The 27,962-nt window shown below is 42.2% G+C and overlaps 2 long non-coding RNA genes across 2 annotated transcripts in view; both read right to left on the bottom strand.

Moving 5' to 3' along the window:
* The window catches only part of LOC110470840 (uncharacterized), a 226,205-nt gene that overhangs the window by 160,180 nt on the left and 38,063 nt on the right, over nucleotides 1-27,962 (bottom strand). The window lies entirely within an intron of this gene.
* Nucleotides 141-27,962, bottom strand: part of LOC146766192 (uncharacterized) — a 50,225-nt gene continuing 22,403 nt past the window's right edge. The window contains exon 2 of the long non-coding RNA XR_014958336.1: nucleotides 141-27,962. This exon is cut by the window's right edge and continues 19,885 nt beyond it. This is a non-coding gene — a long non-coding RNA (uncharacterized LOC146766192).

The raw sequence follows: 27,962 nt of genomic DNA, 5'->3' as shown, positions 1-27,962 counted from the left end.
ATTTTGATAACATGTAACTGTGCTTGGCCCTAAATGGTGGGAAAAGGTGGAAGGCTCTAACCTTGACATTAGGAAACTTCTGACATTTAGAGTTTCAGAAGTCTCTCAGCTAGGAACAATTTGTTTCCTTTTTTGATTGGTTTTTTGTTGTTGTTTTTTTTTTTTTTTTACTGTAGTCCCTCCTCATTTAAAACATATAATGAATGTGAACAGTCATCAGTCTGTAAATACTGGGTTTAAGTTCACTAGAGCTTTGTTGAGATATCCCTCCTAGGTAACAAGTCTGTGGCTCATTAGTCCCTCATTAGCAAGATAGAAATAAAGACGAAAAAGGAAAAAAAAAAAAACCCTTTCTCCAAAGATATTGTTGCAGTCTAATTGCCTGCAAGGAATTCTTAATAATGTTTACTAATGCCTTTTCAGCATTGCCAATTTTATAATGTTCCAGATGTGACGTTGCTGTTCCCTGCTGTGATATTACCAGGTCTGCTAAGGCACTTCTAAGTTTGCAAAGATTTTAGCCCCATCTTATGTCACTGCCTTGAAACAACATCCGCTAGGGCTTTCCAGCATCATATTTGTACTTTTGAAAAAAACAATCAGAAAACCCCTGTCTGATCCACTATTTATCCAGAACTAAGTAAATTCATTCCCAACCCACACTGGCTGGAGCCAACAGCCCTGGGCATCACAGCACTATCAGATACTCACAGTTCAGCCACATTTGCTTTTATTTTTAGTTGTTTTTCTTTTAATATATTGGTTTAGACTTTCTGACATTAATTGGTTCCTTATTTGTAGAGAAATATCTTTTGTTTGGAATATGATTTTATATACTAAGCAGCATTTGGAATATAAAACAAGCAGATGGTTGCAAGGATCTGAAAGAAAAGCTCACAGCATCGCTGCGTTATGCTTTACAGTCAAGCAAAGGAACAAAGCAGGCAGCAAATATGCAATTTTGAAACAAATGAGCATTTAACCTAAATTTGTCTGAAGTTCCTTGGTATTCTGGGAACAGGCAGGCTCTCCGCCTGGGTCAGATTTGTATGCCATTTGGAATATGTAAATAAATATCTTTTTTGGCTGAATATATCAAGGAAGAAAAGTGAAAGAAAAAAAAATTATCCAGATGAACTACACCTTTCCTAATAGTTTGGAGGAGTAGCAAGGATCATTTCACCAGAACTGGGTTAGGGAGGAAATGCACCAGTATTGCAGCAGATTTAAGAAATATGGCTTCAGGGCAGTGAGTAGCACCTGTGTAGCAGCCTCAGCTCTATCTGAAATGGTAATTATGGCCATATCCTAATGTACAATCTCAGGACCAAAGTAAGGTTAATTAGGAACAGTGAGGTAGAAGAGAGTCTCATTGTACTTTACAGTTCTATGACATCAAACCCTAAAATATCAGCAAGAACAATCTGCTTTCTGAGTACCTGTCCACCAGTTTATTTAAAAAGCTTATGCAAAAAAAAAAAAAAAAAAAAAAAAAAAAAAAAAAAAAATAGTAGGGGTATTGTGACCTGGTTCACTAGTTATAGGATGCAAAATTCATTTGTCTTAAATTTATCACCCTGATCCTAAAATGTTGGCTCTATCAATTAATGCTGAGTTCCTTATGCCTGTCAGACCATGGCAATACTATGCATGAGGGCACCCTATGCTCTCCTCTCTTCCCACATCCACACAAGGGGGACGTGCAGCAGTCTGGTCACCTTGGCTAGTGATGTTAAAAACCTCCTGCTTCCAGCTCTGAAGGTCCCCAGTTCATTTTCCCAGTATGTCAGCCAAGACGGTGGTCCTCACATTTGCACTCTTTAATAGTTCCAAGCTGACATCACATTCCCTTCTATTTACTCTTTTTCTAAGTAATATATATATATATATCCTTAGCCTTAATCACTCTTCAGCCAGGGTTTCTTCAAGCAGACCCAAATCAAGTGATCAGTGGAGCCAGTGGGAATCTTTCTGCAGATTCCAGCCGACTCAGGATCATAAAGTCCTGAACCCACAAACATCTGCAAGATCTGGAGGTATTCCAATATGGATTCAGATTGGACATCAGCCACTCAGGCCTATCTTAATTCATAAATCAACATACCCAACTGACTTTCTCTTCTCTGGATCCCCTCCAGTTTGTTAATACAGTTCTGTTAACGAGGTGCTTAGAACTAAGCACAATATCCCCAGTGCAGCCACATGAGAGCTGTTACATTCCTACTTCATAATGTTATGTCTCCAAATCTCCCAGCCAGAATTGCACTGACTTCACAGCTACCATGTTTTGTTGCAGCCTTGAAACCCTGGCCCTGTCACTCTCATTCACTGAGAGCTGTACTTTGCTCCACAGGTAATTGTGGCACAGTCAGCAGGACTCCTCACTCAGGACTGGCAATGCAAGCAGGGAAAACAGAAACTGATCCCAGGGAAAGAATTCCTATCTAGATTTTTTTTGAGCTGATAAACTGAGACGGCAGAATAACTGTAACAATGCCATCCTGCTGCTTTCCTGAGCAATAATCTATTTTCCTCATTGGGATAAATGATTTGGCCATCAGTCTCCTGCTTTAGCCATTTGGGAACTGGATTATTGCTTCATAAACTGTGCAATGCACTCCTATTGCTGTTTAATTGCATTGGGCAGAGAAAGGGGGAAAAAGATTTTGCAATTTCTAATGGAAATCTCCCAGAAGCACTCTCTTTCTGTGTTACTTTCCTCAATAGTTAAGACAGTGAACTGCATTCCAATCCAAAATTTTCCTCTGAACAAAGAACATAATTTCTCTGTATACATTTCTGCCAGCACAGCTCCTCTTTGCAGCACATGCTCCTTTCCTGGACCTGGACGCTCAGTGTTCTTTACTACCTCCTGTAGTGAGTGAGATTACACTGTCTCCTAGGCAAACATTTGCTGTAAAAATCTCAGCTATATATTTTGGTGTGAGTTTACATCTTGATTTCCTATCACTAGCAGCAGAAGCAGTGCTTGAAACTCTTCATTTTTTCCATCCTTTTTTTGTTGTTGTTTTTGTTGCCTGCAAGCTCTTCAGAGCAGTCACTGCCTCCAGTTCCACAGGGAACCTCCATCCAGCCCTTCAGTGGCTGCAGTTCTGGAACTGAGACATATTCTGTCTCCCAAAGCAAGTGCTGTAGCTGGGGGGTGGGGGAGGAAAAGGGCTTGGTCTGCCGTTTTTTCATTCTTAAACAGTGCAGTGTTCACTCCTCTAGCATGTTTCTAACACTAATCTCCTCCTCTGACACAGCACTGAGAAGTCAAGATGAGTTCAAAGAAGCTCTGTTCAGTTATTTGAGAAAAGGCTGAGTCTCTGGTTTCTAATTATCTAATGCCAACACTTGTTTCCCTTTAGGAAACATGGGAAAATATCTTTTAATAATATTTTTTTCTAATTCCAGGTGGTGGTTGAAGTGTTTTCATCAGAATGATTCTCAGGAAAAATACCTTTTCAACAAACATAGAATTTTTTGTTAGTCAAAGTATTTAACCCCGTTAGTGCTTTTTACAGATTTTATGAAAACCCAACAAAGGAAATGAACAAGGACTTTCTTAGTGAAATGCCTTCCCTTACAACATTCAATGTTTGCTTTTCAAAATGTGGCTTTGTAATAAGTCTGAAAAGCTGTACCAAAAGATACATTTTAAGATTTCAATCACTGTAATTTTCATAGGAAATACTAAACAAATAAAAACAAAGTTAAGAAACTTTCCAGAGCAGAAATGCAAAGGAATTTGGTAGAGTGAATGCCAGTGCTTTAAAAGTAAAGCTATTTTTTATCCCTGCAGGAAAAAAAACTGGGAGCTTCCTGGGCTTACTGTGTCCTGGACAAGCCTGAGAAGCTGCAAGCCAATTTCTCCCTTAAGCATTGCCATGTGTTCTCCCACAGTGCTCCACCCACTTGTGCCAAAAACCTGTCCAATTACCTATCCTCTGGCAAACCATGTCTTATACTTTCCCCCAGTTTAGTGCTTACAGCCTGTTCCCATTGCTGTCTGTCAATCCAGCAGCCAGTTGACCTTTCTGTCAAACAATGCAGAAAGTTTTCTCCAAACCATGTCTGCCCAATTTGTCTCATTCATCCATTTCTGTGGGGTTCATCCATGGCCCATGAGCTCTCTGGGGTTAGACCTGCCTTCTACAGCACCGGGCCTGAGAGCTCCTGCCCCCACAGGGCTGCAGCTCTTACCTCGGATTCCCAGGTGCTCTTCTAATATCAATTAAAAAACAACTGACAAAGAATCTGCACAATGCAGAGCTTGTGCAGAGGAATTGTAGACAAAACGTATTCTGCTTTTCAAAGCTGGTAGCTCCTTTCTACAGAATATCAAGCTCTTATCACAAAGGAAGGGGGAATATTTGGCACTGGAGTTAATTGTTGATTAGTTGGTGTTGATCTTAATATGCTGCTGTGCATGTCCTAGTAAAGGACACAGTTACACTGAGATATTGAAGGAAAATTACCCACTTGAACTTAAATAAATAGAGAGGTGAAGAGAAAATAAGGAAGAGGATCTACTGCATCGACATAAAGATTAGCATGAGAAAAAAAAATCCTCCAGCACACAGTGTCTTTAATCATAGACAAGGGTGGACTCAATGATCTTGGAGGCCTTTCCAACCTAAATGATTCTGTGATAATGTGGGGAAGCATATGCCTCTAATGAAGCCGTGGGGTGGAAGGCTGAATTGCTGACTGCCCAGCCCCTGTGGCAGCAGGACTCTCCGAGAGTTTCAGCTCCCTGGGACACCAAAACTCGCTGGCAGGATGTCCGGCCAGCAAGGAAACATGCTGGTATTTTTAACAGGAGGTTACAGGGGTGACAGGCTGGGACAGCAGCAGGTCAGATGAAAGGCTTGGCAGGCCAAGCTATCAGACATGGTTTCCTCCAGTGAAATTCCAGCTGGAGATCTCCTATCGGGCTCTCCTCTCTCTGCTTCTGGGACGCACAGCTCCTGCCTTCCCCCACAACTTTGTGTTTCCAAGGAGACCACACGCTGCTCACCCCGGAGCCCGGCACCGACGGCCGGGTGACTTCACTGGGTCAGGGAGCCCATAAAACACCACAGGCAGAGCGACAGCGCTGAGCCTGACTCACTGCCACATTCCTGAATCCTACAGGACATATGAACCTCATGATGGGTTGTTCGCTTCCCTTTTTCATTAGGGCTGTTACGATGAGACCTAGACATGGTGTCACTGCTTGAAGAGAGCCTGGAGGGAAAAAAAACTCCTGCGGAATCGCAGGCTTCAAAGAACCGATTCCAATAATCGTGTTCTCAGTCTCCTGAAGGAAGATAAATATGAGAAGTCAATTTCATAATTGTAATGGTATAAAAACACACTAAAAATTCAACATTTATAACACCAAGTAAGTTCACACCAAGATCAAAGATTAAAAATTGGCTACGTTCCTACAAGTATAAAGTGCATCAATTAGGTAGTGTGGCTCAGTGTCAGGAGATGTGAATCTGGTGCCTCTCTTGGTTGCTGACTTCCTGAAGAACTTGGAAAAACTCATACAGGATATAAATGTCATAGGAGTTTTTGTAAGGCAGTATTTATCTCCACCTGAAAAATTAGGCTCTGGAAGTAGTTTTTTCAAACTCCAGTCCATAAAAAGACTTTAACATGTAAATTTTCCTTAAGAACCAAATAGAAATTCCAGATGCCTTTGTGTGTGTAGACCTCACTATTTTTGTGGCCTTAATTCCCATGTCTTAAGTAAGAATACTGGAGATTATCTGACTGGAGCCAAAGCAAGAATTTTAAAGTAACTATGAAGCACATATAGTAGTGTGGAAAATAGATAATAGTTTCTGTTTGCAGCAGTGTTCGAAGAAGCTCCAGTTCAGAACCACAGGAAAAGGAAGCAGAAATAATACATATGCATATGGCAGGATAATTCACAGATGCCAGTTGAACCCAGCAGATAGAGTGCTGTACAGTTGGCAGCATTCAGTTTTCCCGTGACATTGTATCAGCCATGGCTGTAGCAAGGAAAGGAGCAAAGGATGCTATTTACCCTAAGTAAGATCTGGTTAGAAATTAAATATTTCAACATTTCTTCCTGAAAAGTGTATTAAAAAAAACTTTATGCACTGAAAACAAGAAAATTTAACGTTTGTGTTCATTCATGATAAATACGCTGCTTTCCAGCCATTCAGGTTTTGTCTACACCAATATTTATAGGGAACTTTGATGTCATTTTTCACCAGCCTTGTGCACTTTCATCATAATCCTCATCTATGGAATAGCTCACAGCCTTTGCCAAATCATTCTCATGGTGTTTATTTTCTACAAATCAGGGCTGGTTTGGCTACAGACCTGTGAGCTACTTCTAGGCTCATCTTGATGGGATTTCTGCTATCATCCAGCACACTTGGACATGTCCAAGAACAAGAGATGAAATGGAAACAGCATGAGGCAGAAATTTAATAGAATTCTCATTAATCTGCCTGAAAAGAGTAACCAGTAAGTTCAGGGTGGTTTTGCAGTGGGTCCCAACCATTAATGTAAGACTGAAGTTGTGTTGATTGGCTAAATAAGCAAGTATAACAATTTTGGAACAAGTGATTTCAAGAGGCAGGTCTCAGGTGCTTCCATTGGGTCAGAGATATTTGCTCCCAGCTCTTGCCCAAACACCAACCCCAAACGAATGCTTCTCACATAAGTTCAGTCCTGACTGACTTATAGTCTACAACATTTTAATAATTTGATTTCTGGACAGTTGCAACAACTCACAGTGGACAAATAGCTGAGCAAAGCAAGTCTACAATAATCACATCAATATCCCTTAACTGTCCTAGCAAAGAGGCAGTTACAATGAGATATTGAAGGAAAACTATCTACTTGACCTTAAATAAATAGAGACTTGAAGAGAAAATAAGGTGAAGAGAATCTGCTGCATTGACAGAAAGATTAGACCTGGAAAAAGAAAACTCCAATGTATTAATTTATTCCTTCATTCTGAAAGGATCCACTTTAAAAACCTATATCCTACACTAAAAGTAATGAAGGGGGAAATCTACTTCACTCTTCTGCCATTAAGGAAACAGTTAATGGGTTCAGCAAAAGGTGGCAGCCTGAGACCTGTGGAACTCTGTTTACTTTGCTACTGACTGACAGTATCCCTCTCAATTTGTTGTACTAATTGTTTTTTTGAAGATAAAATACTTCTCTTTCCACTCTTCCAAATGTTGCTCCAGGAGTAGAGATTACCCAAAAAAATGTGCTGGATGCATTAGAAATTGCAGCCCCAGGAAAACAGCCCTTGATAGATTTTCTCTCTGACTGTTAACTTTCCCACGCTTCGCAGCCAGACTCTGCTGGCCAGGGCTCAGAGCCTGACTCTTGCTGTGAAAGTGCGGGAAGCTGTTTCATCCTTGCAGCTGACTGACCCTGGGTGTCCGAGCTGCAAGGGCTGCATTGGAAATCAGAAGGCAGAGCCTGGCTCAGAACAGCCCTCCCTGACAGGCACTGTAAGATCTCCAATCTCCTGGCACCATGGCCACTTGACAACCTGCAACACATCCCTGTGTGGGGAGAGGAAAAGCCTCACAGTCCGGGTGGGGAATGAACACAAGGCTCCAGTGGAGAAGGCAGAAAAGGAAGCCCTGTGACTTTCAATCTCAAGCTGTATCCAGCTCATTCGTTGTACATCAATTTGCTCCTCCTCCTCCATCCACAAAAAATGACAAGGCAACTCAAAGGCTTTGACCATAAGAGTCTTTCCGCTGTGGCAAGCAGAGGTAGCACACAATGTGTTGGGTTATCTGCTTATTCAGCTCACATTGGATCTGGAATCTGGCTATAACCTGGTGGAAGAAATGTCTTCTTGGGCACAGGGAGATGCTTGGGTGACAACCAGCCAGGAGTGCAAGGAGACGTGATCCCTGCTCTTCTTTCTGCCTCTCTTTTCAAGCCAGCAACTCATCTTTAATTTAAGATCTTCACTTCTCGCTTTGCAAGACACAATTCTGCCTATTCAGTGGAGCCTTGTGAAATTTATCACCTAGTTAATATCTTGCAAATGATTCTGGGAATTTCTACTGTTATCTGTATAAGGCAGAACTGTCTGAGCTCTTATCATGAATCGGGATCCCATTGTGTTCAGGAAAAATAAGACCCTATAAACGGCAGCACAATAGAACAAACACTGGCACATCTGCAGATGCAGCAGTGGATACCATTTGAACCTCATTTTTTTCTTTAGTCTCCCACACCACATTGAAAATATTCTGCAAAATCCCACTTCCTGTCCTGACCCTGTGGCAAAAAGGAACACGGAAACCAGGGAGAGCAGGAAATTCCACTCAAATTCCAGCTGCAATCATTTCTGTGAACAGGAGGGACAAAATGGAGCAGAGATTGTGGCAGATAAATGTCTGTGTGCTCAAAGAAGCAACCAGCAAAGAATAAGGTCTGGGATAGGGAGCAGATCACACATGGCAGTGGAATCAGGCAGCCCTGATCCTTGACTTATAGATTGTACATCAATATTAATTACAAACTGACTTTACATAAATAAGACTAATATTGCTAGAGGTGTCTGGTTGAGTTTCTTGTTCCCAATGACAGCTGGATAGAACTTCACCTCAGCTTTTAGGAGGTGGGAGGAGAGACTGGAAATCATTCAAAGGCTTTTTAAATCATTACCGTTGATCTTACTGTTATAGTTACCGGAATGAAGTTGAGTGCAACCCACATACCCTTCTTGAACAAAGAAAAGGAAGTATCACAGTTCTGCTTAACATCTTTTCTGGGCCTCTCTTGGCCCATGAATCTGTCCTGGAATACTTAGACTTCTTCAAAAGCAGGAAAAGTAAGACCAGGAGCTTGAAATCAGTGCCCACAGAAGATGTGTGTCTCCTGATGTTATGAGAGCTCTAAATTAACTTGGTGGATTGCTCTCTGATATTTTAAACCTGGACTTACAAATATTTAGCTTCTGTTGGTGAGAATGAGTGTGCAGGACAGAAAAATAACTGCATAACTCTTAAAGTGGTGTCTACGTAGAGGTTTGTCATGTTTGAAATGGGTCCCTTACTTAAATCAACACACAGAAATGGTGCAAACTCAACACACAGGCAGGTCTGAAAAGGAGCAAACATTAATAAAAAAGTCTCTTCCAAGCTCTTTCAAGGCTTTGCAAACTGGAGGTGATGGAATCACCACCACCCCATGGTCTATTTGTCTGCTGGAAAACAACCTTTTCCATCTAGCAAAGGATGTTGCCAGATCTTTCTCTGCCCTTTCCATTTGCCATCTTCCCAGAGGACTTGCCCAAGCAATACAAAAAAAGGAGTCAACATCACTCTGACAAGTTGTCTTCTGCTACTATGCCAATAAAAATTACCTTCCTTACACCGCACTTCCCTGAACCTGACATCTGTCCTAAATCTCAAGTCATACATCCCACTCTTCCATTAACATGAGTCATCCTACAGACGTCCTTCTGCTACTCTTAGAGTCATGTCAGAAAGAATCATTGACTTATTGTCAGCAGATTCAGCCTACCATGTTAATGGTGTCTGCAGAGCCCTCTTCCCTGATCAGCTTGTTCTTACAGCCCCAAAATTGCTGGAAAAACCTTCTGAGCTATAGGATGTCAGAAGCAAGGAATGAATTGCCTGTCCTGTACTGCTACTCTGCCTGCAGCATCAAGGGTAATTTGCCATATTTTGGAGTTCTCTACCTTGAGACAGAGCCAATAAAGAGCTTTTTCTCAGGAATTCTCACAGCTCTAAGCTGCCTGAATAAAAGACCTGATGATAGGGATACTTTTGAGAATTTCAGGAAACATAAATTACTTTCTCTACAGAGATTATGGGCATTATATATAGGAATCCTAGTTCCAGATGTTTAAGAGTAAAATACCAGGACTTTAGAGTGGACAGTTGCATAAGAATAGAAAAGACAATTAATGTCTTATGTCTTCAACTATAAGGTATTTACAACCCTTCTGTTTTTAAAGCAGAGACCAAATGGGGAAGAGGCTTCCTCTAAGGGGCAGGGGCCATGGCAAGTCCTGGTAGTTGTTTTCATTATTCCATCAACTTGGTGTCTTGAAAGATTTATTAACTCATTCTCTTTCTTGGTCTTTTATTTCTATTTTTAAGTCTCTGATGTTGCCTCTATTCTCATGCACTTCACAATGCCCTTTCTGCAAAGTCAGTGGAGATCAGTCTCAGCCTTCATCTTTTCCACAAATGGGAACCTAAATATTTGCAGAGCTGGGGGTGTCTGTGGTTTTGCTAAGATCCAGGAAGTCAAGCAATTAAGCCAAATGTTTGCCTAGTATAAATCAGCACTGAGACTTTACCTAATTTCTGATGGGAATAAGGAAATCCTTACAAGATCAGACTGCAGGTTAATATTGCCATTTTCAGCAGGGAGCTAATTCTGTGAGGGAACTGCAAAAAACCCCTCAAAGTCTGATTTTCCTTATAATCACAGAATAACTTGGTTCCAAAAGGTCTTTAAGATCATTGAGTCCAACCACTAATCCAGTACTGCCAAACCCACCACTAAACCATGAACCAGAGTGCCACATTGATGTGTCTTTTATCTATCCCCAGGGATGGTGATTTCACCACATTACTGAGCAGCTTTGTCCAGTGCATGACAACCCTTTTAGTGAAGAAATTTTTCCTAATGTCCAATCTAAACCTTCCCTAGTGCAGCTTGAGGCCATTTCCTCCTGGCCAGTATGCCCATAGCTCCTTTCAGTCCAAGGAATCTGAATACCGTGAGGCTACCCATGATGTTGCCCTCCCCAACATCAGTGATTTCTGTCTGGAATGTCACCTGGAGGAATAGAGTGCAGTCACACTAGTGAAGGGGGATGTAGGGACCCCTCTGCCCTGACCTGGCATGCACAGCATGAAAAGCTGCCTGGCATCTCAGGGAAGCTCTCAGATGTGGTAGAAGAGCACCCCACTCCAGAAAATCTGAAGATGGATTGCTGGAAGGAGATCAGTTCCGTGACTGCTGAGAAGGACTCCTAGCACACCTCTGCTCCCCACAGCTCATCTTTGATCCCTCACAACCCCATCCCAAACACAAAAGCACAGGGTTGGGGCAATCAGTGCAGCTACTTGCACACACACAGAGAGCTCAGTGCTCCAGGACATTCCCACATGTCCCCCACCAGCAGCCAGTTGGGGGCTTTAGTGTCAGCAAGGTTGAGATGAACCAGTTCATTCCAAACCCTCTCAGCAGTGGCCAGCAGGCTGCCATGAAACAGCCCCATCTCTGAGACAGACAACCACCTCAGCTATAATTAAAGATAATTATTCAAAAGCACCCTGTTCATGTAGCAGTGCTCAGAAGCTCCCTGCATGAGCATGTAGGCAGCAGGGCTGTTTTTCTTCATAAAAACTTATGAGGAACACTGCGCAGATTAACAGCTTTAATGACAAAAATTACCGCTTACAACACTGACTTCAAATCAAAGAACAATATCTGCAGACAGATATTTTCATGGTTTTCATAACAATTCATTATAGGTGGCACCAAGGGATTATATTTTTATTTCCCTTGTGTCATTTCTCTCAGACTCAGGTTCATTTCTCTTAATGAGGCAGCAGAAGATAAAGGGCAGTGAAGGCTCCTCCAATGCCTCTGCAGAATGTGAGGAGTTTAGGGGCAAAGTGATAACTGATCCTCTAAAGGAAGAGGGAGGGCTTGGAGAGGGGGGGGAGAGGGAGAATGATGGGGTGGGATGCTCTCTGCCATAATGAACTAAAATTAAGACATAAATTCTCCTACCTTTGTTCCGACCAGATCTAACAAAAGGGATTCAAGTATTTAATGAAGAATGGATCAGTAGCAAAATTATTAGCTAATTAATTGTAGAGGGGAGAGAAAGAAAGAGGAAAAGAAAAAAAATATTTGACTGAAAGGACAGGACTGAAAGTTCTTAATGTAGGCTCTCAGAATAGGAAGGAAGACCTTGAATTCTGGAAGCCTTTACTCAGGCAGCAAGGCACCTCTTCACACACAGTTTGGAATGGCAAGGCAAAGGTCGAAGCAATAAAGACCAAGAATTAACCAGACCTCAAAATGAGGTCCATGATTCCCCTGGTAGTACCAGGCTTGTTAGGAATGAGGTTTCCAGTGAAACTGGATGGAAACTCTCCTGTGAATTACTTTTCTGTTGGAAAATAATGTGGAGACAGCACAAAAGTGTTCCTGGGAGTGTGGACTCCTGGCACAGGCTCAGGAGACCAGGCAGCTGTTTTGTTTCTAAAATGAAAACCATCAACCCAAATGCTTCAAAGTCTTCTGAGAACTAAACAAACTGAGAACTGGCATTTCCAATCCATGGAAAGCCTTCTCATTCCTGAGTTTTGTTCCAGCATTTGTTTCAACAATTTTGGTTTCCTGTGAGTGGGGCAATCTGTGTTTCAGCAAGTTCTGCCCATCAGTTAGGGCCACAGGGCTCACAACAGTTGTGGCTCAAAGGGAAAAAAATTTTAAAAATTAAAAGAGAATTCAGGGTTTCCTCTATTTTCAGGATTCCATTGGCAGAAAAGATCCTATTTGAACTCCCTCCTTTGTATGCAAAGGGGAACAAAACAGAAACTGGGGCTACCAGGAAAACTCCAGTAAAGGGAATTGCTTTCTTTGGGTTAATCCTAATTCAGATCCTTCTTCAGTCTGCTTTAAGTAGTGCTTTCCTGAAAACCAGAATTTTAAGTGCTGCTAGTGTTGGGCAAGAGCCTGGGAGCCTGAATGGGTAAATAATCTGACAAGGCATAGAGACAGGAGACAAAGGGGCTAGACAGGGAAAGGAGAAACCAAGGATAAATAAGATACAGTCAGTGGCATTCGTGTGTGTTTGGTTGTGGGGAAGGCAATCTTGAGAAAGAGGAAAGATGTATTTTTATCATAACCCCTCTCCCTCTACTTATCCTTGGCTCCCAACTTTTCACCCTCTAAATGCAAAGGGAATAGCCATCCTTTTGAGATGGGTTAGGCTAGACTGAAACAGAGCCTCACTTTATGAAGTAATTATTCTAGAAGTATTTAGCGCACGCTCTTTCTGCCTCCTTCAGATTATGAGGAATCCTTCCTGCCTTGGCAGGGGCCTGAGTCACAAAAAAAGGTGTTTCACTCCTGCTTTCCTCCTCTGCACCAGCAATAGAGGGCACAGGCTCAGGAATGGAAAAACACAGGGCTAAAGACTCCCAAGGTCCCCTCCTGCCCTGTCACCACTGAGCTCCAAGAATCTACAAAGTTGACCTTCCAAAAAAAGTTGTGAAATTAATATATATATGTATTATCTCTATATATCTCAAGTGGGTAATTATTTGCCTTCTGCTTCCCATATTTTTCAGACTTTTCACCTGAAATCAACAGGGCTTGAATCATGTCTCTGGTTTAATGAAGGCTGAGCTTCTTGTGGACTCACATGACAGCAGGAGGTGCTGCTCACTGAAAAGCCCAGGATGGTGGGAGACTTTGATAATATCACGAGAGTTGGTAACATGGGCAGAAGACTTTGAATAAAGCTGTCTGACCTCCTTGGCCCAAGTGCTTTTACAGCCAAGCAAAACAATTTCTCTGGACTCTAATGAATAGACTTCTGTCATTGTTCATCATAATAATGCCCCGATCCTGGCAAGATTACCTAGATGCTACCATAATCCTGCTAATAAGTGATGATTATAAAACACACACTTGAGGAAAAGGAAAGGTAGAATTTGGATCTTTTGCCCCAGTCTCTTCCCAAAGGAAAGCAGGATAATAAATGACTTCTGACTGTGATATATGACAAAGAGCCCTTACCACATCAGAGTCTGCTACAGCCAGCTCACTCAGTTTTGTCCATAAAAATACTGCTGTATTCAGTGTGAGAGGCCTGATAAATGGGGGGGGACCATACTGAAGACATGTAGTGAGATTTTTTTTTTTTTTCATTCTGGGAGAAACAGCTGGAGACAGGGAAATAAAAAAAAAAAAAGATTAATTGTGTTTTCTGAAACTAGCTTTTTTCAAAGCAGCAAAACTTCCTCATAGTACTATGGAAATATATGCTTCTCTTATTATGTGTGACTTCCTATCTGTTTTCAGTGACTTCTGTTTTCTGGCAGAGACCAGCACCAAATATTTTACCCACTTGCAAAACTGTTGCATAAGAGTTGCACACAGACTAGAAAAATAACTAAATAAATAAATGAAGTGGGCTAATTCCAACAATTTTGTTCTTAGAACAGAGTATGTGTAATGCTCCTGCTGTCCCACTTCAACTAAGCTGGTGTCTCTTGATTGTGGAAGGTTCCAGAAGCTTTTTATCTCAGGGCAGAGTTCCTGTTGAAAATGTGAACATTGGAGTTTTTGCTTCAGAATTTGGTCCATCACAGCTGATGGGGGATGCACACAGCAGAGCTCTCCATGCTTGCTCTACTTCTTGTTCAAGTGTAACTACTGCTTCCAATGTTAGCATAAAGGGACTCCTTCATTCAGAAGCAGTGACAAGCAGGTAAAATTCTTGCTGTCTTCTGTAGCCTTAAAAGCTACAGATCTTGAGATAGTTTAAAAGCTAGAGATCTTGATATATGCAATAAATAAAGGAGAGTTAAGATCATCCAAGTGGACGACCTCCACAGGTACAGCATAAAGAGATCTGTGCAAATGACATCTTAGATACACAAGAAATGTGGTTTTGTTATTCATTCCTGCTAACAACACGTCACCCCAGTTGCACACCAGAAGTAGCTGGTGTGCAAGCCTGCGTGAATTTAGAAAGCTCAATATATAGTTTGAAAAATCATCTTGCTTTCACAATAAACTTATCAGCAACTCAGCTGCCACCCAATCTAAAAAAGCATTTGTCTTAAGAGGAGAGCCTTTCTCTTCCCACTGGATTAGGTTTCAGTGGGAGCTAGGCCAGGAAATTGCTTTTATTTATATTCTCCACCCCTGGCAAAGTCAATAGCCTCATTAATCCACTGATGGGCGAGCACCACGATGGAAACTAGAGATGCAGAGGGGAAGAGTGCCAGAAGGACTGCTGCTTTTCTTCTCTCCCAAGCCTTCACCTTGTCCCCACCCCAACTTCACCTTCAGACCCCTCCTGCCAGCATGCAGAGCTTTTGACACCATCTCCTCCTTTCCACCTCGATGTCCACCCTTCTTGGAGATAGAAGGAAAAATATACCCCTAAATTTCATGGACACATCACATTTGCTAGGATGAACTGGAAAAGGTGGAAACTAGCACATTGCCTCTGGGATCAGGACCAAATAAACCTTCAGTTTTTAAAATATGCAACAAAATTGCAACACAACCTGTAGAAAATTAATCCTGGCACTGATTGGTAAATCCAAGGAACACTGTCTCCCTTTTAGAGAACAGCTTAAATTCTTGTGAACCCCTGTTGGAGGGGCTGTTACTCTCTCCCTTCCTTTCAACACATCTTTTTATGTTAAAAGTATTTTTAACCATGGGCTTTGACATTGTGACTGGCTGTGCTGTGACTTTTATTTTCCATATAATCTGTCTTGCAGTGGAAGGACCATTAACCAGTCAAACAATGTTCTATACCAATAACATTATCACTTAAAGGGAGCACGGCAAGAATTTCTGCTAACTAGTGGGTAGTAAATTTACTCTTCTAATAGGTTCATCTTTTATTAGGTATTTATTTCAGGAGGTTAAACCATAATTAGATTGCATTAGGAAGCTGAAAAAGAAAGGAATGGAGATTCCAGCCTGAGAATTTGTTTTATTTGCTCCTCGGATGTCCAAAGAAATTCTCAACGCAATCTGTATTCCTCCAGATAGGGGGTTGCACAACTAAACAGCTCCAATATTTCTGCCAGGAGTTTGCATTTGTCTTTCCTGTACAAAAGTTATTGCTAGGCTGTAATCCTTCCCTGAAATACAGTATGTGGAGCCAAGGCTGAACCCAATTTACTGTGGCAGATGAATATAGCCAAGGTGGTGGTCTGAATGTTTGGCCTAAAGGCACAATCCAATTTTCAACTGTTTCAAAGCTATTATGTCAAAGGCTGTTTGCATAAACATAACAATGGGAGCGAGCCCCGGCAGCGGCGGCAGCAGAGGGGACGCTGCCCTCTCGTGTCTCCTGCCTGCATGTGCCTGGAGCTTGCTGCTCGCTCCTGGTGCGAAAAGTCGGGATTTTGGGAGAAGAGCGGATGTGTGCGGGCACTGCTCCCACACAGCCCATCCTTCGAGCCCTGCAGAGCGACCCAGACAAATCGGAGGGTTGGGCGATCACAGCTCGATGAAGTTGAACGAGGGCTGGGTTCTGCACCTGGACGGGGCATCCCTGCGTGTACGGACAGGGTGGGATTGAGGCTGGAGAGCAGCGCTGCGGGAAGGGACCTGGAGCTCCTGGGTCGCTGGGAAGTGGAATTTGAGTCAGCAGTGCCCTGGCAGCCAGGAGGGACATCCCTGTCCTGAGGGGCAGCATCACCAGCCGGGCCAGGGGGGATTGTCCCGCTGCCTCCGGGCTGGAGCAGCCTCACCTCGAGTGCCGGGGCAGTTTTGGGCAGTGCTGTGTAAGAAGGATACAGAGCTGTCAGACAGCGCCCGGAGGAGGCTGTGCAGATGGAGAAGAAGCTGTGTTGGAGTGGCTGAGAGCATTTGGTCGGGTCAATCTGGAGGAGACTGAGGGAGAGCCTCACCAGGGGCTGCAGGTTCCTCAAGACAGGCCGTGGAGGGACAGCACTGAGCTCGCTCTGTGTGACAGTGACAGCACCGAGCTCGCTCTGTGTGACAGTGACAGCACCGAGCTCGCTCTGTGTGACAGTGACAGCACCCAGGGAACGGCTGGAGCTGTGCCAGGGAGGTTTAGGTGGGGTATCGGGGAAAGGATCTTCCCCCAGAAGGTGCTGGGCACTGCCCAGGCTCCCCAGGGAATGGGCACAGCCCGGAGGCTGCCAGAGCTCCAAGGACATTGGGAGAATGCTGTCACACACAGGGGAGGATTGTTGGGGTGTCTGTGCAGGGCCAGGAGCTGGACTGGATGATTGCTGTGTGTCCCTTGCAACTCAGGATAAATGTTTCATCCCTGTGTCCGTGCCTGCAGGTGGTGGCTGAGTGCCTGTGCACAAGTGGCTGTTGTCCGTCTGTGTGGAAGTGCTCACAGTCACACACAATCACTTCAGCTGCAGGCACATACACAAACATACATAAATAAGTTTTTCACATGCACACGTGTCTACACTGCCAAGATTCTCTTTTAAGAAAAAAAAAAAAAAAAAAAAAAGATTCTGCCAATGGTGGAAACAGAGAATGTTAATGACTTTTTAAACTTTTCTCAAGCTTGAGAAACAGATGTGATTATTCAATTCATCGCAAAAAAAAGTCTTACAGCAGCATGCATGTGATGAGCTGACTGATGATGTGGGAACCTATGAGAAAGCTGTTTCCCTTATTAGAACTGGAGGGTTTTCAAGTCAATGTTCTATTTCTCTTTCCCATTACGTACACAAATAGATGCTTTCTTAAATATTAGAAGTATAGGCTAAACCTTTAAATCCATTTCATTTGAGCGATGATAAAGAAAATAGCAGACTCACAGATTCTGTAACCTGGACTGGAACTTTGCCCAGATCTGCCATGCTCAGACATGTTTGGACTAAGGCCAAACATACAGACTGGACCCAGTCCTGATGCTCATCTCTAAATTTGAAAGATGGGAAGAGGATACACTTATCAGTTTTTTGGAGGGTAGCTGGAGCAGGAAAATTGTTAAATGAAAGAAGCTGCCAAAAATAAACATCCGCTGCTTTAAAAAATCCTCCTTATATAGAACTATAAATGCACAGGGCTTATTAAGACATCTGGCAAATTATTTTTTCTGATGGAGACAATTCTCAAGGCTTATAGCACAGAACAATAGAAGTTTCACAGAGAAACAGATTTGCAGAGTCAACATTGCACATTTGTGGGAGTCTGAGTTCACTGGGATCCAGCAGTTACAATGGGGCTGAAGCCAACACCAAGGGGCACAACCCCACAGCCACCCAAGGTCAGAGTCTTTCTCATCCAATATCTGATTTTCAGGCAAACTGGTGTTGGACAACACTGATTAATATGATAATGTGAAACTGGATGTGTGTGACAGATACTAATAGCTGGGTTCCAAAATTAAAATTATTTCTGAACTCAGATGTCTAGAATCTCAGACCAAGAAACATAAGATTTTCCATTGTTCCAAATTTCCATCATTCCAAATTTCCATCTTCACACTGACTCCTGTTAGACACGCACATTAACTATAGCTGTGACTGGACATTTCAATCACCTTTCTACAACATGACCTAAAATTCTACCTTAATTTTGGCAAATTAACAAAATGCGTGTCATAGAAGGAAACTCTTTACCATCAAAATATCAGCAATCTGAATGAAAAAAAAAAATGCAACTCATCATTATGATATCTATTTTAAACAACACAGTGATAACACAAATAAAAAAAAAAAAAAAAACAAAGCAAACAAAACACTCCATAACACCAAAGTATTTATCCATTAAAAAGAATAAAAGAAAATGCAGAGGGTGAAGGGCCTGCCAGGGTTAGAGTGGGTGTTCAAACTGGGGATGTGAGCAGCTAACAGACAGCAGCCCTTGCTCTAGGAAGTCAGTTGCCTCAAAAAGATGAAGCAGATCAAAGCAAAGCAACATAAAGACAAGTATGCATTAAGGCAGAAATGTGAAAATTGTTTTTCTTCTCTGTAAGTTACAGCACATGATAAATTTCATCATGTATTTCTTTCCAGAACCAAGGCAGGATTTGTAAACCCTGGCTTATGCTTAAGAGGCACCCAGGCTCCCTGGGATCAACAGAACACCACTACAGTACAGCAAGGTGTCCCCAGAGTTTTCCTTGCCTGTGAAATGGGACAGCAGCAACTGAGATAATTACATTTTTCATAGGACATCATGATGATTAATTAGTTACGGAAGGAGCAGAGTATACAGGAATTAAGCAGCAGATATTTTTATGTGATTGAAAAAATATTTTTATATCTCTGTAAACACTGCCTGATATTCAGAAAGGAAAGCAGAGACTTTTTGAGCCATGCCCTGAATAGTCTCCTCAAAGAGAGCATCTGCCTGCCCCCACAATCCCTTCCACACACATGGAAACCCATCAACAACAGCTCCTGTGATTCATGTATATGAAACTCCGCATGAACTCTGCCTTTTGGGAGGTCAGGCTGATAAGAATCATAGGACAGGCACTGAAAAGGCAAACTTGACACTGCTTTTGCCCAACTCAGTAGCAAAATCAAGCTTCCCAACTCCCAGCCTGATGCTTCACCCACAAAAGCATCTGCCTTCCAGGGAAGGGCTGTAGGAGCAGACAGAACTGGGATGCACCAAAGCAGCAGTGGGAACGGCTGAGAGACAGCTGAGAAAGGGTTTAATGAAGACCAGCTTTGTTGGATATTTTTCTGCATCTTGTTATTTTAAATGTATTCCTGTTTACATTGTTTCAGTTGCTGCTACGTCCTTGGCTTTCCTGGGACCACTGTTAGATCCTCTTGCAGAGATCAGGATGTTTGGAATTGCAGTTGTGCTGCCATGACTCAGATGTTAGAATCCACTTAGGCATAAACAAAGCCTACAACCTTTGGAGTCACTCCCCCAAAAAGGGCTGTGACAGCCCCAGAAAGACACTCAAAGGCAGGTCTCAGCACCACCCCAATGCTCTGGGTGCACCAGCTCCAAAAAGGTACATGCACATCCTCAGAGGCATTCTCAGAAGAGTTTTTTTGAAGGCAGAAGTTTCAGTGCTTTGCTGAGTAAGGAGGGCTCATGTGTAAGTTTTTCAGTGAATTGCAGATTGATTAAATGCAAAGAAACAAGAAACAAGAAATAACTCACTGCAGGAGGGAAAGCACACAGCTGTATGCTGTAAGGCTGGCCTGTTGTATTAGACACTCATCAGTGAGACCCTACAGACAGGCTCCTGCTCTCAGACGTGTTCCTTGGATGGCAGTTCAGCTCTGAGGGACAACTCCAGCAAAAGCAGAACTGGAAGGATGTGGGTAAAGCCACACAGCCAGGACTGGTTCTGTGTCATCAACAGTTCTGCTACAATTTGCTTCACGCTGTCAAATCAATTCACTCTACATTTTTAACACTCTCCTGGCTATAAGCACCAAATTTCTAGCTTAATGAAGCACAACTATGTATAGGCTTGAGGAAGCAAGAATATCCTTGAGCTCCTTTATCTGTATGGGCTCTGCTCCAGTCATACTCATGCTCCCACACCTTAATTTTCAAGAGCATGAGTCAAGCAGGAGTTAAGACAAAAATAAACAGTCCTGTCCTAGACAAGAGTGGAAGAAGCCCCCCAAAACCAACTGGCAGCACCAGAATGTCAGTTTAACAGTGACCAGAAACTCTGGAATGGAGAAAAGGTGAAATTAGTGGAAACTCAAGGATCCTGTAATCCCATTACATAAGCCACTGTAAAATGAGGATAATATCTCCCAAAAATGTGCAGACACCTATGCAAAGAGATGCAGCATCTATGTGAAGCCAGCAAGTCCTCACTATGTCTCATGGCATGGCAAAGCTTCCCTAACATTCATGAAATGCTGGAAGAGCCTCAGAGGAAAGATGATATTGAACAGCAAAGCAGCATTGTTCATCAGTGTTAGAATTAAGGCGGCGTGCTAACAGCAAAGTAGATGGAACAAAAAATGTCAAAGTCTCAAAAAAAATGCAAACTGCAAGATGCATAAAGGGAGCAGCTGCTTTCCCCCTTCCCCCTTCTTCCCATCACGCTCAGATGTAATAACTTTCCCTAGTTCCGTGGCTCTCACATAGCTAATGCTGTGTTCAGTTGCTGGAGTCTTTACAGATGCAATGCATTAGCAAAGCCTGCCAGTCGGCATCCTGTTTTTCCAATCACTCTTCTGAAACTCCTCCACTTTTCTCAGAGGTTTTATCAGAAAGATGTTCCTCTGAAACATTTCAACGAGGGGATCTGACAGCTCTTCAAACACCAGCTGAAATTCATTTGTTTTCCACTGCTTCCTGTTTTTACAAGTTCATTACTGTTTCACCAAGATAGACTCAAGATTAGGGACTTTCACCAGCCGTGCTGGATCCCTGACATATAAAGCCATGGGAGACTGCCTGAACCTCCACATTGCATACATAAAACAGAAATGCATGGCCTGTATGCAGAAGTGAGCATACAGAAAGGCACACAGCAAAGACATGAATGTGAGCTCTGGGCAGTCAGAAATCCCCTGGACTGTCCGAGATACAGAGGAGCGTGCGCGGCCGTGACGGGCGAACACATCCACACACACCCCTAGGAAAAGCAAAGGCCCCATTGTGGGCAGCCTGACACTGAGCCTTTCTCTTCTAGTGGAATTTCTGAGGCCAACAAAGTAAATAAGTGCCTGAAGTATCTCAGCTGTGGTCCATAGGTCAGGGCTGCTCTCAGGACAAGCAGGAGGCAGAGCTTGTACAGATACATTCCTGAGGACTCACAGGGGCTGAGTGTTGCAGCTCCATGAAGAAGGTACTGTGTGTGCTCAAGCAGCCAGGCTTTTAGCATTATCTGTCTGGCACATTAATATGCTAATTGTAAGAGAAGAAATGTGGAACTAATTCCATGTATCATTCATGTAAAAGCATATAGGTAGCAGTAAGATAGGTTTGTATCAAAACAGACATAATCACATTATTTTTGATGTATTCTAGAACAGGAGTACAGAGTATGTTCTCCTATTTAAATAGGTTAACAGGCTGTTTAGTTACAACAGTGCCAAGAAAATTGAAATATATTTCTAATTTACACACAGAAGCTGCTTTCTCCTGTATACCTGAAATGCAGAAGGACAGCTTCTTCTTATAAATTGCAGTTGTGAAGAAAAGACTAAGGAGCAAGTGAGACAGTTTTCAGATTAGTAAATCTGTTTATTCAAAGTCATAAAACACCATTTTGTTGCTAATAATGATGATTTAAGAGTTGGCTCTTAAACTGTCTGCCTCCTGTTTGGTTTTTATTACTTTCTCAAAATCTCCCATAATTGATCAATTCAGAAATTATGAAAAAATAAAAAAAAAAAGGTGAAGGGAAGCATGTCTGCTTTGGTCTAATGGTTTTAAACAAGCCTGATGTGTCAGCCAACAGAAAGTGCTGTTGATATAATCATGAAAGGTACTGGGTACCTTACTGTACTCCTACATTAAATCTGTATGATCCAGGAGCTGGAGTTTTCTGCTTGACTGCTAAGAAAATGTCAAATAACATCATATATTTTTAAGTGAGTTCTGAGGCTGGTGGTGATTTACAGCCAAATGTCTATGATAGAATCAAAAAGTCTTTTTTGTTTGTTTGCTTTTGTTGCAGGTCAACTTCTATGATTTCAGAGCTTCATCACATGAACAAGACCAGCCTCACTTTAAAAATGGTTCCCTGGGTGACCAAAATATCAAATTCCTTTAAAATTGTCCTGAGCCCTTAACAGCACAGAACCATTATTAACTTCTTGCCAGAGACTATAAAAGAGAATATTATTGCTTGGTTACACAGTGTATTTTTTGTTTTGTCTTCTCTTTATAAGGGAAGTAAACCAACTGCTGTATATCTTTCCACTTTGGAACTATTTACCATTTCATGCTATTATTAAAATTATTATTTCTTTGTAATGACTAATGAATACTCTATTATTATGTAGCTCAATATTACTACAGTATTTGGTGTCTCTTTGTGTTCCCTCTAAGGTCTTTTGACCTGCCAAACAGAACTGAAAACATCATCAGGTGTTTTCATGCTATTTTCATTACTGCTCTCCCCCTGGCTGAACCAGCACTGCTGCAAGAGTATTTTATTTGATGTGTTTCACCTTCACCTTTCAAGGTTTTGCTGAGACCACCACAAAAGGACACTGGAGGGAAAAATATTAAGTAAACCAGCAGAGGTTTCCTAGGCTGTGGGAAGACGGCTTACAGTTAGCTCAAGCAAAGGGGAAAGGTGCAGATCAGCACCAAGCTTTATCATAAAAGATAAGAACCACCACCATCATGTGTCAGTAGGAAAGCTTTTTCATCTGGCATCACTGAAATTTTTACCCTGACAGCGCAGTCACATAGCAAAGCAACAAATAGGTCTTTGGCACCCCACAGGCCCTACAAGAATATTGGTGTTTTTGTTGGTCATCTGTGTTGTAAAATACCTGCAAATGTATGCAAAGCAAATAGCAAACATGACCCTCCTATCTATTAGCTTTGTTCAGCTCCAGCCAAAATACTTTATTATTCATGACCTACATAATACAAGTAGCACGTTAGAATCTCTGCAGGCAGGTGGATAAGAAAGTAATACCAGAGGAAGCTAAGTTCACTGTTTACCTCTTCCTGGCTTTTTAGGAAGGTCTTTACAGAAACAGTGGGTTTCCCATTAACACAAAGGATAGCATGTGCTGCCTTTTGCAGAATCTACCAGCATGGATACTAAGAGAAAAAAATAGCCTTCAGTGCTGAAGGGGGAGATCAAAAAGTGCTCTCAAGTCAGGTTGTTGAGACAAAACCCTACCTGGCAGTTTCATCAGTTCATTAGCTGTTGTAAATGAGCAATGTATCATATTTACTTGGATATAATCTTTTTCGGTCTTTCCAGCTCTTAAAAAATAAGTGTCACCTTGGGGCTGGTATCCTTGAATCTGAATAAAACCAACAGAAACATGGGGGAAGGGGAGGGAGAAGAGTAGAACTAGAGATGATAGCAAAGTTAGCATGTTTGGAAATTATTTCTACTGTTTCCTTTTGGAAATCCCCAGATATTTAATGTGGAGTCTTATGAGTGTATAAATTACCTTTTGGAAGGAATGGGTTTTAATGATGTGCTTGACAGAGGGGAAGCACAGGGGCACAGGAGAAGTCACCTGGGACCAGATCACAGTGTGGCTTCAAAGAAAAAAGCCAAGAGCTGAGAGTAGGAAAATTTATCAGGCAACTTGGCTGAGGCAGCGGAAGGCAGTGGAAAGAGACAAGAGAATGAAGACAAGCTCCGGTAGATCTTCCTTCCTCATTGTTTTTCTGCTGCTACTGACCTCTCCATCTCTTTTCCCTCCAAGCAGCCAAGGCAAGGTGAGACCGTCTGGCATCTGCAGCCCAATTTCCCGCCCTCCCCTCTCAACACCATCTGGGAATCCACACTCCTAATGGAGTTTCCAGATGTTCATGCCATGCTGGTGTTTGTGTCATTCTGGATCTGCTCCTTCAGTTCTGATGTTCTGTGTCTCAGCTCTGGCATTGGACATGCATCAAAACTTCACACTCTACAGCAGAAAGCACCAGAATCTCATGTAGAGGAAAGCCTTATGCAGGCAGGAATGACTGAGCCTTCATTACTGGTGTTCACACCAGCAGAACTATCTTGCAGACAGTCACAGATGTACTGAAACATCTAAGGGGTCTAACACCCCATTTTACACACAGCCTTTATTTAATGCTGGTCAACTTTCAGTACACATGCCTCAGTTATCACTACTGGGATGTGCATTGCCAGGAAGAGTTTCCCAACAAGTAGAGATAAATCTATATGTAAAATACCAGAAGGAATAACTTTACCACTTTGTTGGAGAAAATTCCATCTAATAGGTCATTTGCACCTACAACTTCCATTCTGTAATAGCAGTTATTCCACAACGTGATATTGTAGGTATCCTATCCTTTGCACCTGCACTGCTTAAGACAGAACTTTTTCAAGACAGATCATACCCCTGACATGGTTTTATTTAATATTTACTGGGTTTAAATTATTACAGATTTTTTTTTTCAGACTTATGAATATTTCCTTCAAGTGCCCTTCAGGTGGATATTCCCATCCAGACAGTTTCAGGCTTGGTTTGTTCATAATCCTTCCTGCTTTCAAGGTATTGCTTTGACAACAGTTTGCAGTAGATGCTGTCCACAAGGCAGGGTTTTTAGAAGCCTGAGAACAGTACAATATCTCACTGTCTACTAAAAGGGAATAGTGTATCAACCTTATTCTGGCCTTCTGAAAGAGGAAAAATTACAATATGGTTGGTTCTCTGCAGCTGCTCTGAAAAGTCTGAATGTTGCTCTAGTAAAGACCTGACCATCTAGCAAAGGAGCAATAAATAAATGAGGATTAAAATCTAAAACACAGTAGCCATTTCATGAACTCCTGAGACACAGGTGCCATTTCTGTTGTTTAAATTAATCCCCTTGGAAAGTGGATCAAGCCAAACTGCACAAAGGCACTTTAGTACAGAGGAACATCTGCTGTGGGATTTAACACAGAACAGTTACGATGCCTAAAACATAGCCCCAAACTTGTTCTGTACTAACTTCCTGCTCAGATAAGCCACAAGAGTTGAACTTTTTGCTCCTGATTTCCCCTGTGAAGCTGTGCAAAACCCAGAGTGGTGGGAGCATGTACCTTGGAGAACAGGGGTCAGAACTAGAGAATCAATTCCATTGTTTTCTTGCTTATATGACAAAAAAGAAAAAGTTCCCTTCAATTCCCAGGCAAGAAGGAAAGTAACTTGGCAAACAGGTTTCTTGTGAGTGGTTTTACTGGAAAGATTTATATTTTGCTCACCACAAATATACAGAGCAGACGTATAGCACACTGCGTACATGCCTGTGCTCCTTGTAGCAGAAGGTTTTGGCAGTCCTTTCTAGTGTGAGGCTTAGAAAAACTTATGCTGCTGAGGGCAACCTGGCCATTGTAAAAGCCAAACCCAGCTTTTAACTAGATATATTAGAGTTTTAGGCAGTTGTGATTTTAGGCCAGAAGGTACTACCGATCACCCAATCTAATCTCCTGAGTAACACGGGCCATAGGGCTTCTCTAAATTAAATTCCACACTGAGTCCAATAGCTACAGATGAATTCAACTATCTTTCAGAAAGCCATCCAATTGCAGTAGAAAAGTTTCCAGTAATGGAGAACATACCACATCACAGAATACCATCTGTCCAGGATTTCTTGGACAGCCTCACTGCATGTGTGGTGTTTGCACTCCGTACAGCAATCCAGACACTTCCAGAAAGCTCCAAGCCTGCTGATCTCACGCAGAAGTTAATGCAGCCCATGGCCCCTCAGAAGTCAATCTGCCTTTGGGTAAGAGTTTCCACCTACCTAGAATTCCTAGACAAATGCAGGCAACCCCCACACAGATCGAAAAGAATTAGGGGAAATTTCCTCTCTGTGCTCTGTAGAGGACTCTCAGAAGAACACAGGTACAAAGTACCCAAATCACAGCCCCTAGTGCGTCTAAAAGGAAATTATCCTACCTGTTAAAAGCATCTTAGAGATAGATGCCTTGGGGAAAGGCAAGTAAATTCAGAAGGAGAAACAAAACCCTTCCCATGGTAAACGAGTTCCAACAAAGCCCCTGACTCCTTTTCTTCATTTCTTTTTTAAGCTGGTTTTTTTCACAGAGACTCTTACCTGCATAGGGCAGATAAAGCCCTACAGCTGCCCTACCCCTCTTCTCAGCTGTAAGCAGACTTTCTCCCCAGAGGAACCGTGTTAACCTTTTCTCTACTGACCTACTGTGCTAATTTATTCTTTGGGGTCTGGGGCACATAGAAAGAGTCATAAAGACTTGCAAGAAATCAGTTAAAAGCTGAAATAAAATCACTGCTTCTTGAGACTATGGCAATATTGCTGGTTGCAATTGCTGATGGCAATTTTGTAAGGTGCATTTGTCTGTATTGTGGGTTACTGAAAGAAGGGAATTTCAACTGTATAATGATTTAATTTGTTCTGCATTTCATCATGCCAAATTTTAGTGCCTCTCCTGAGACTTCACATTCTGTCTCGAAAGCAGAGACCTAATTATTGTTGAGCTTTACCTGTTTCATACAGTTCCTCAAAAATTTGACAGCACAACAATCACCAGTCTTTTCAAAATGCCTGGCGATCACAAGGACTTTAATTCTGAGGGCTCAAGTTATTTGGTGAGCTTTCAAGCAGAGTCCGGCACCCACTTTCTGAAATGTGGCATTTTTCAAGTATTTCCAGCTGGTCAAAGAAGTCACTTCAGGGGTCTCTCCCTGAGTGTCTGTCCTTAAGGTATTCAAGGAGGGGTGGTTCCAATGCTGCTGGTGTCGGCATAAAGCTGCCCTCTGTGGAAATGGTTCTGAGCTCTCAGTGAGGGCAGAGTGACAGCAGTCAGCTTTTGAAGAGGGACCACACCAGTCCCTTTTTCCCTTTCACATCCTGCCTGGACCCACCCCAGAGAACCCTTCTGGTTTTGTTAATTCTGGATTTTTAGAGCACTCTTGATGGTTACCAGGATGCAAGTGTTTTAGCTGGTGCATAGAAGTAGCATAGCTGATTTAACTCATACAAATATAAATGCAGAGCCCTATCATACACAATGACTAAGCTTTGGCCTAATGCACTCAGAATAGTCTTCTAAAAACATTGCTAAGTAAAAGTTACATTATATATTTTAGGTTGAATATTGGGGATATGGACAGGAGAGCACGTATTTTTGTATTTTTTTCTCTCCTTTTATCCTGTGTTTAGAAACAGAATTTTACAGGCCAACCAGCCAGCTGGTGCAACATCCATTATTTACTCCTGTTGGACTGGGAATCTCAGCAAGACCCAGCACCAGCAACCTGACACTGGCAGCATAGAGTGGAGGCAAGAAAGATGCTCCCCAATGTCCCCAGCAGACTGTTCCTGCTGTCTCAGACAGATGAAGAGCACTGCATGTTGCTCTTGTTTGGAAAATAAGAAAAAAAGAAAGTCTATTTATTTATTTATCCAGCAGCATCTTGGAAGATTCAATCCCTGCTAGGTGGGCCTGATTTTCCATTGCTGCCCTATAAGACACAGTTTCTTACACCCATGCTCCACTATTTTTGTAGCAATTAAAATGTTATTTTATATAATAGTATCATAGAATCATTTAGGTTGGAAAAGATCATCAAGTCCAGCTGTAAAAA

Source organism: Lonchura striata, chromosome 13 (genome assembly GCF_050655825.1).
Source record: "Lonchura striata isolate lonStrDom1 chromosome 13, ASM5065582v1, whole genome shotgun sequence".
NCBI lineage: Eukaryota > Metazoa > Chordata > Aves > Passeriformes > Estrildidae > Lonchura > Lonchura striata.
Note: the sequence above shows the minus strand (reverse complement) of the source record. Positions and strands in the feature narration are given on the sequence as shown.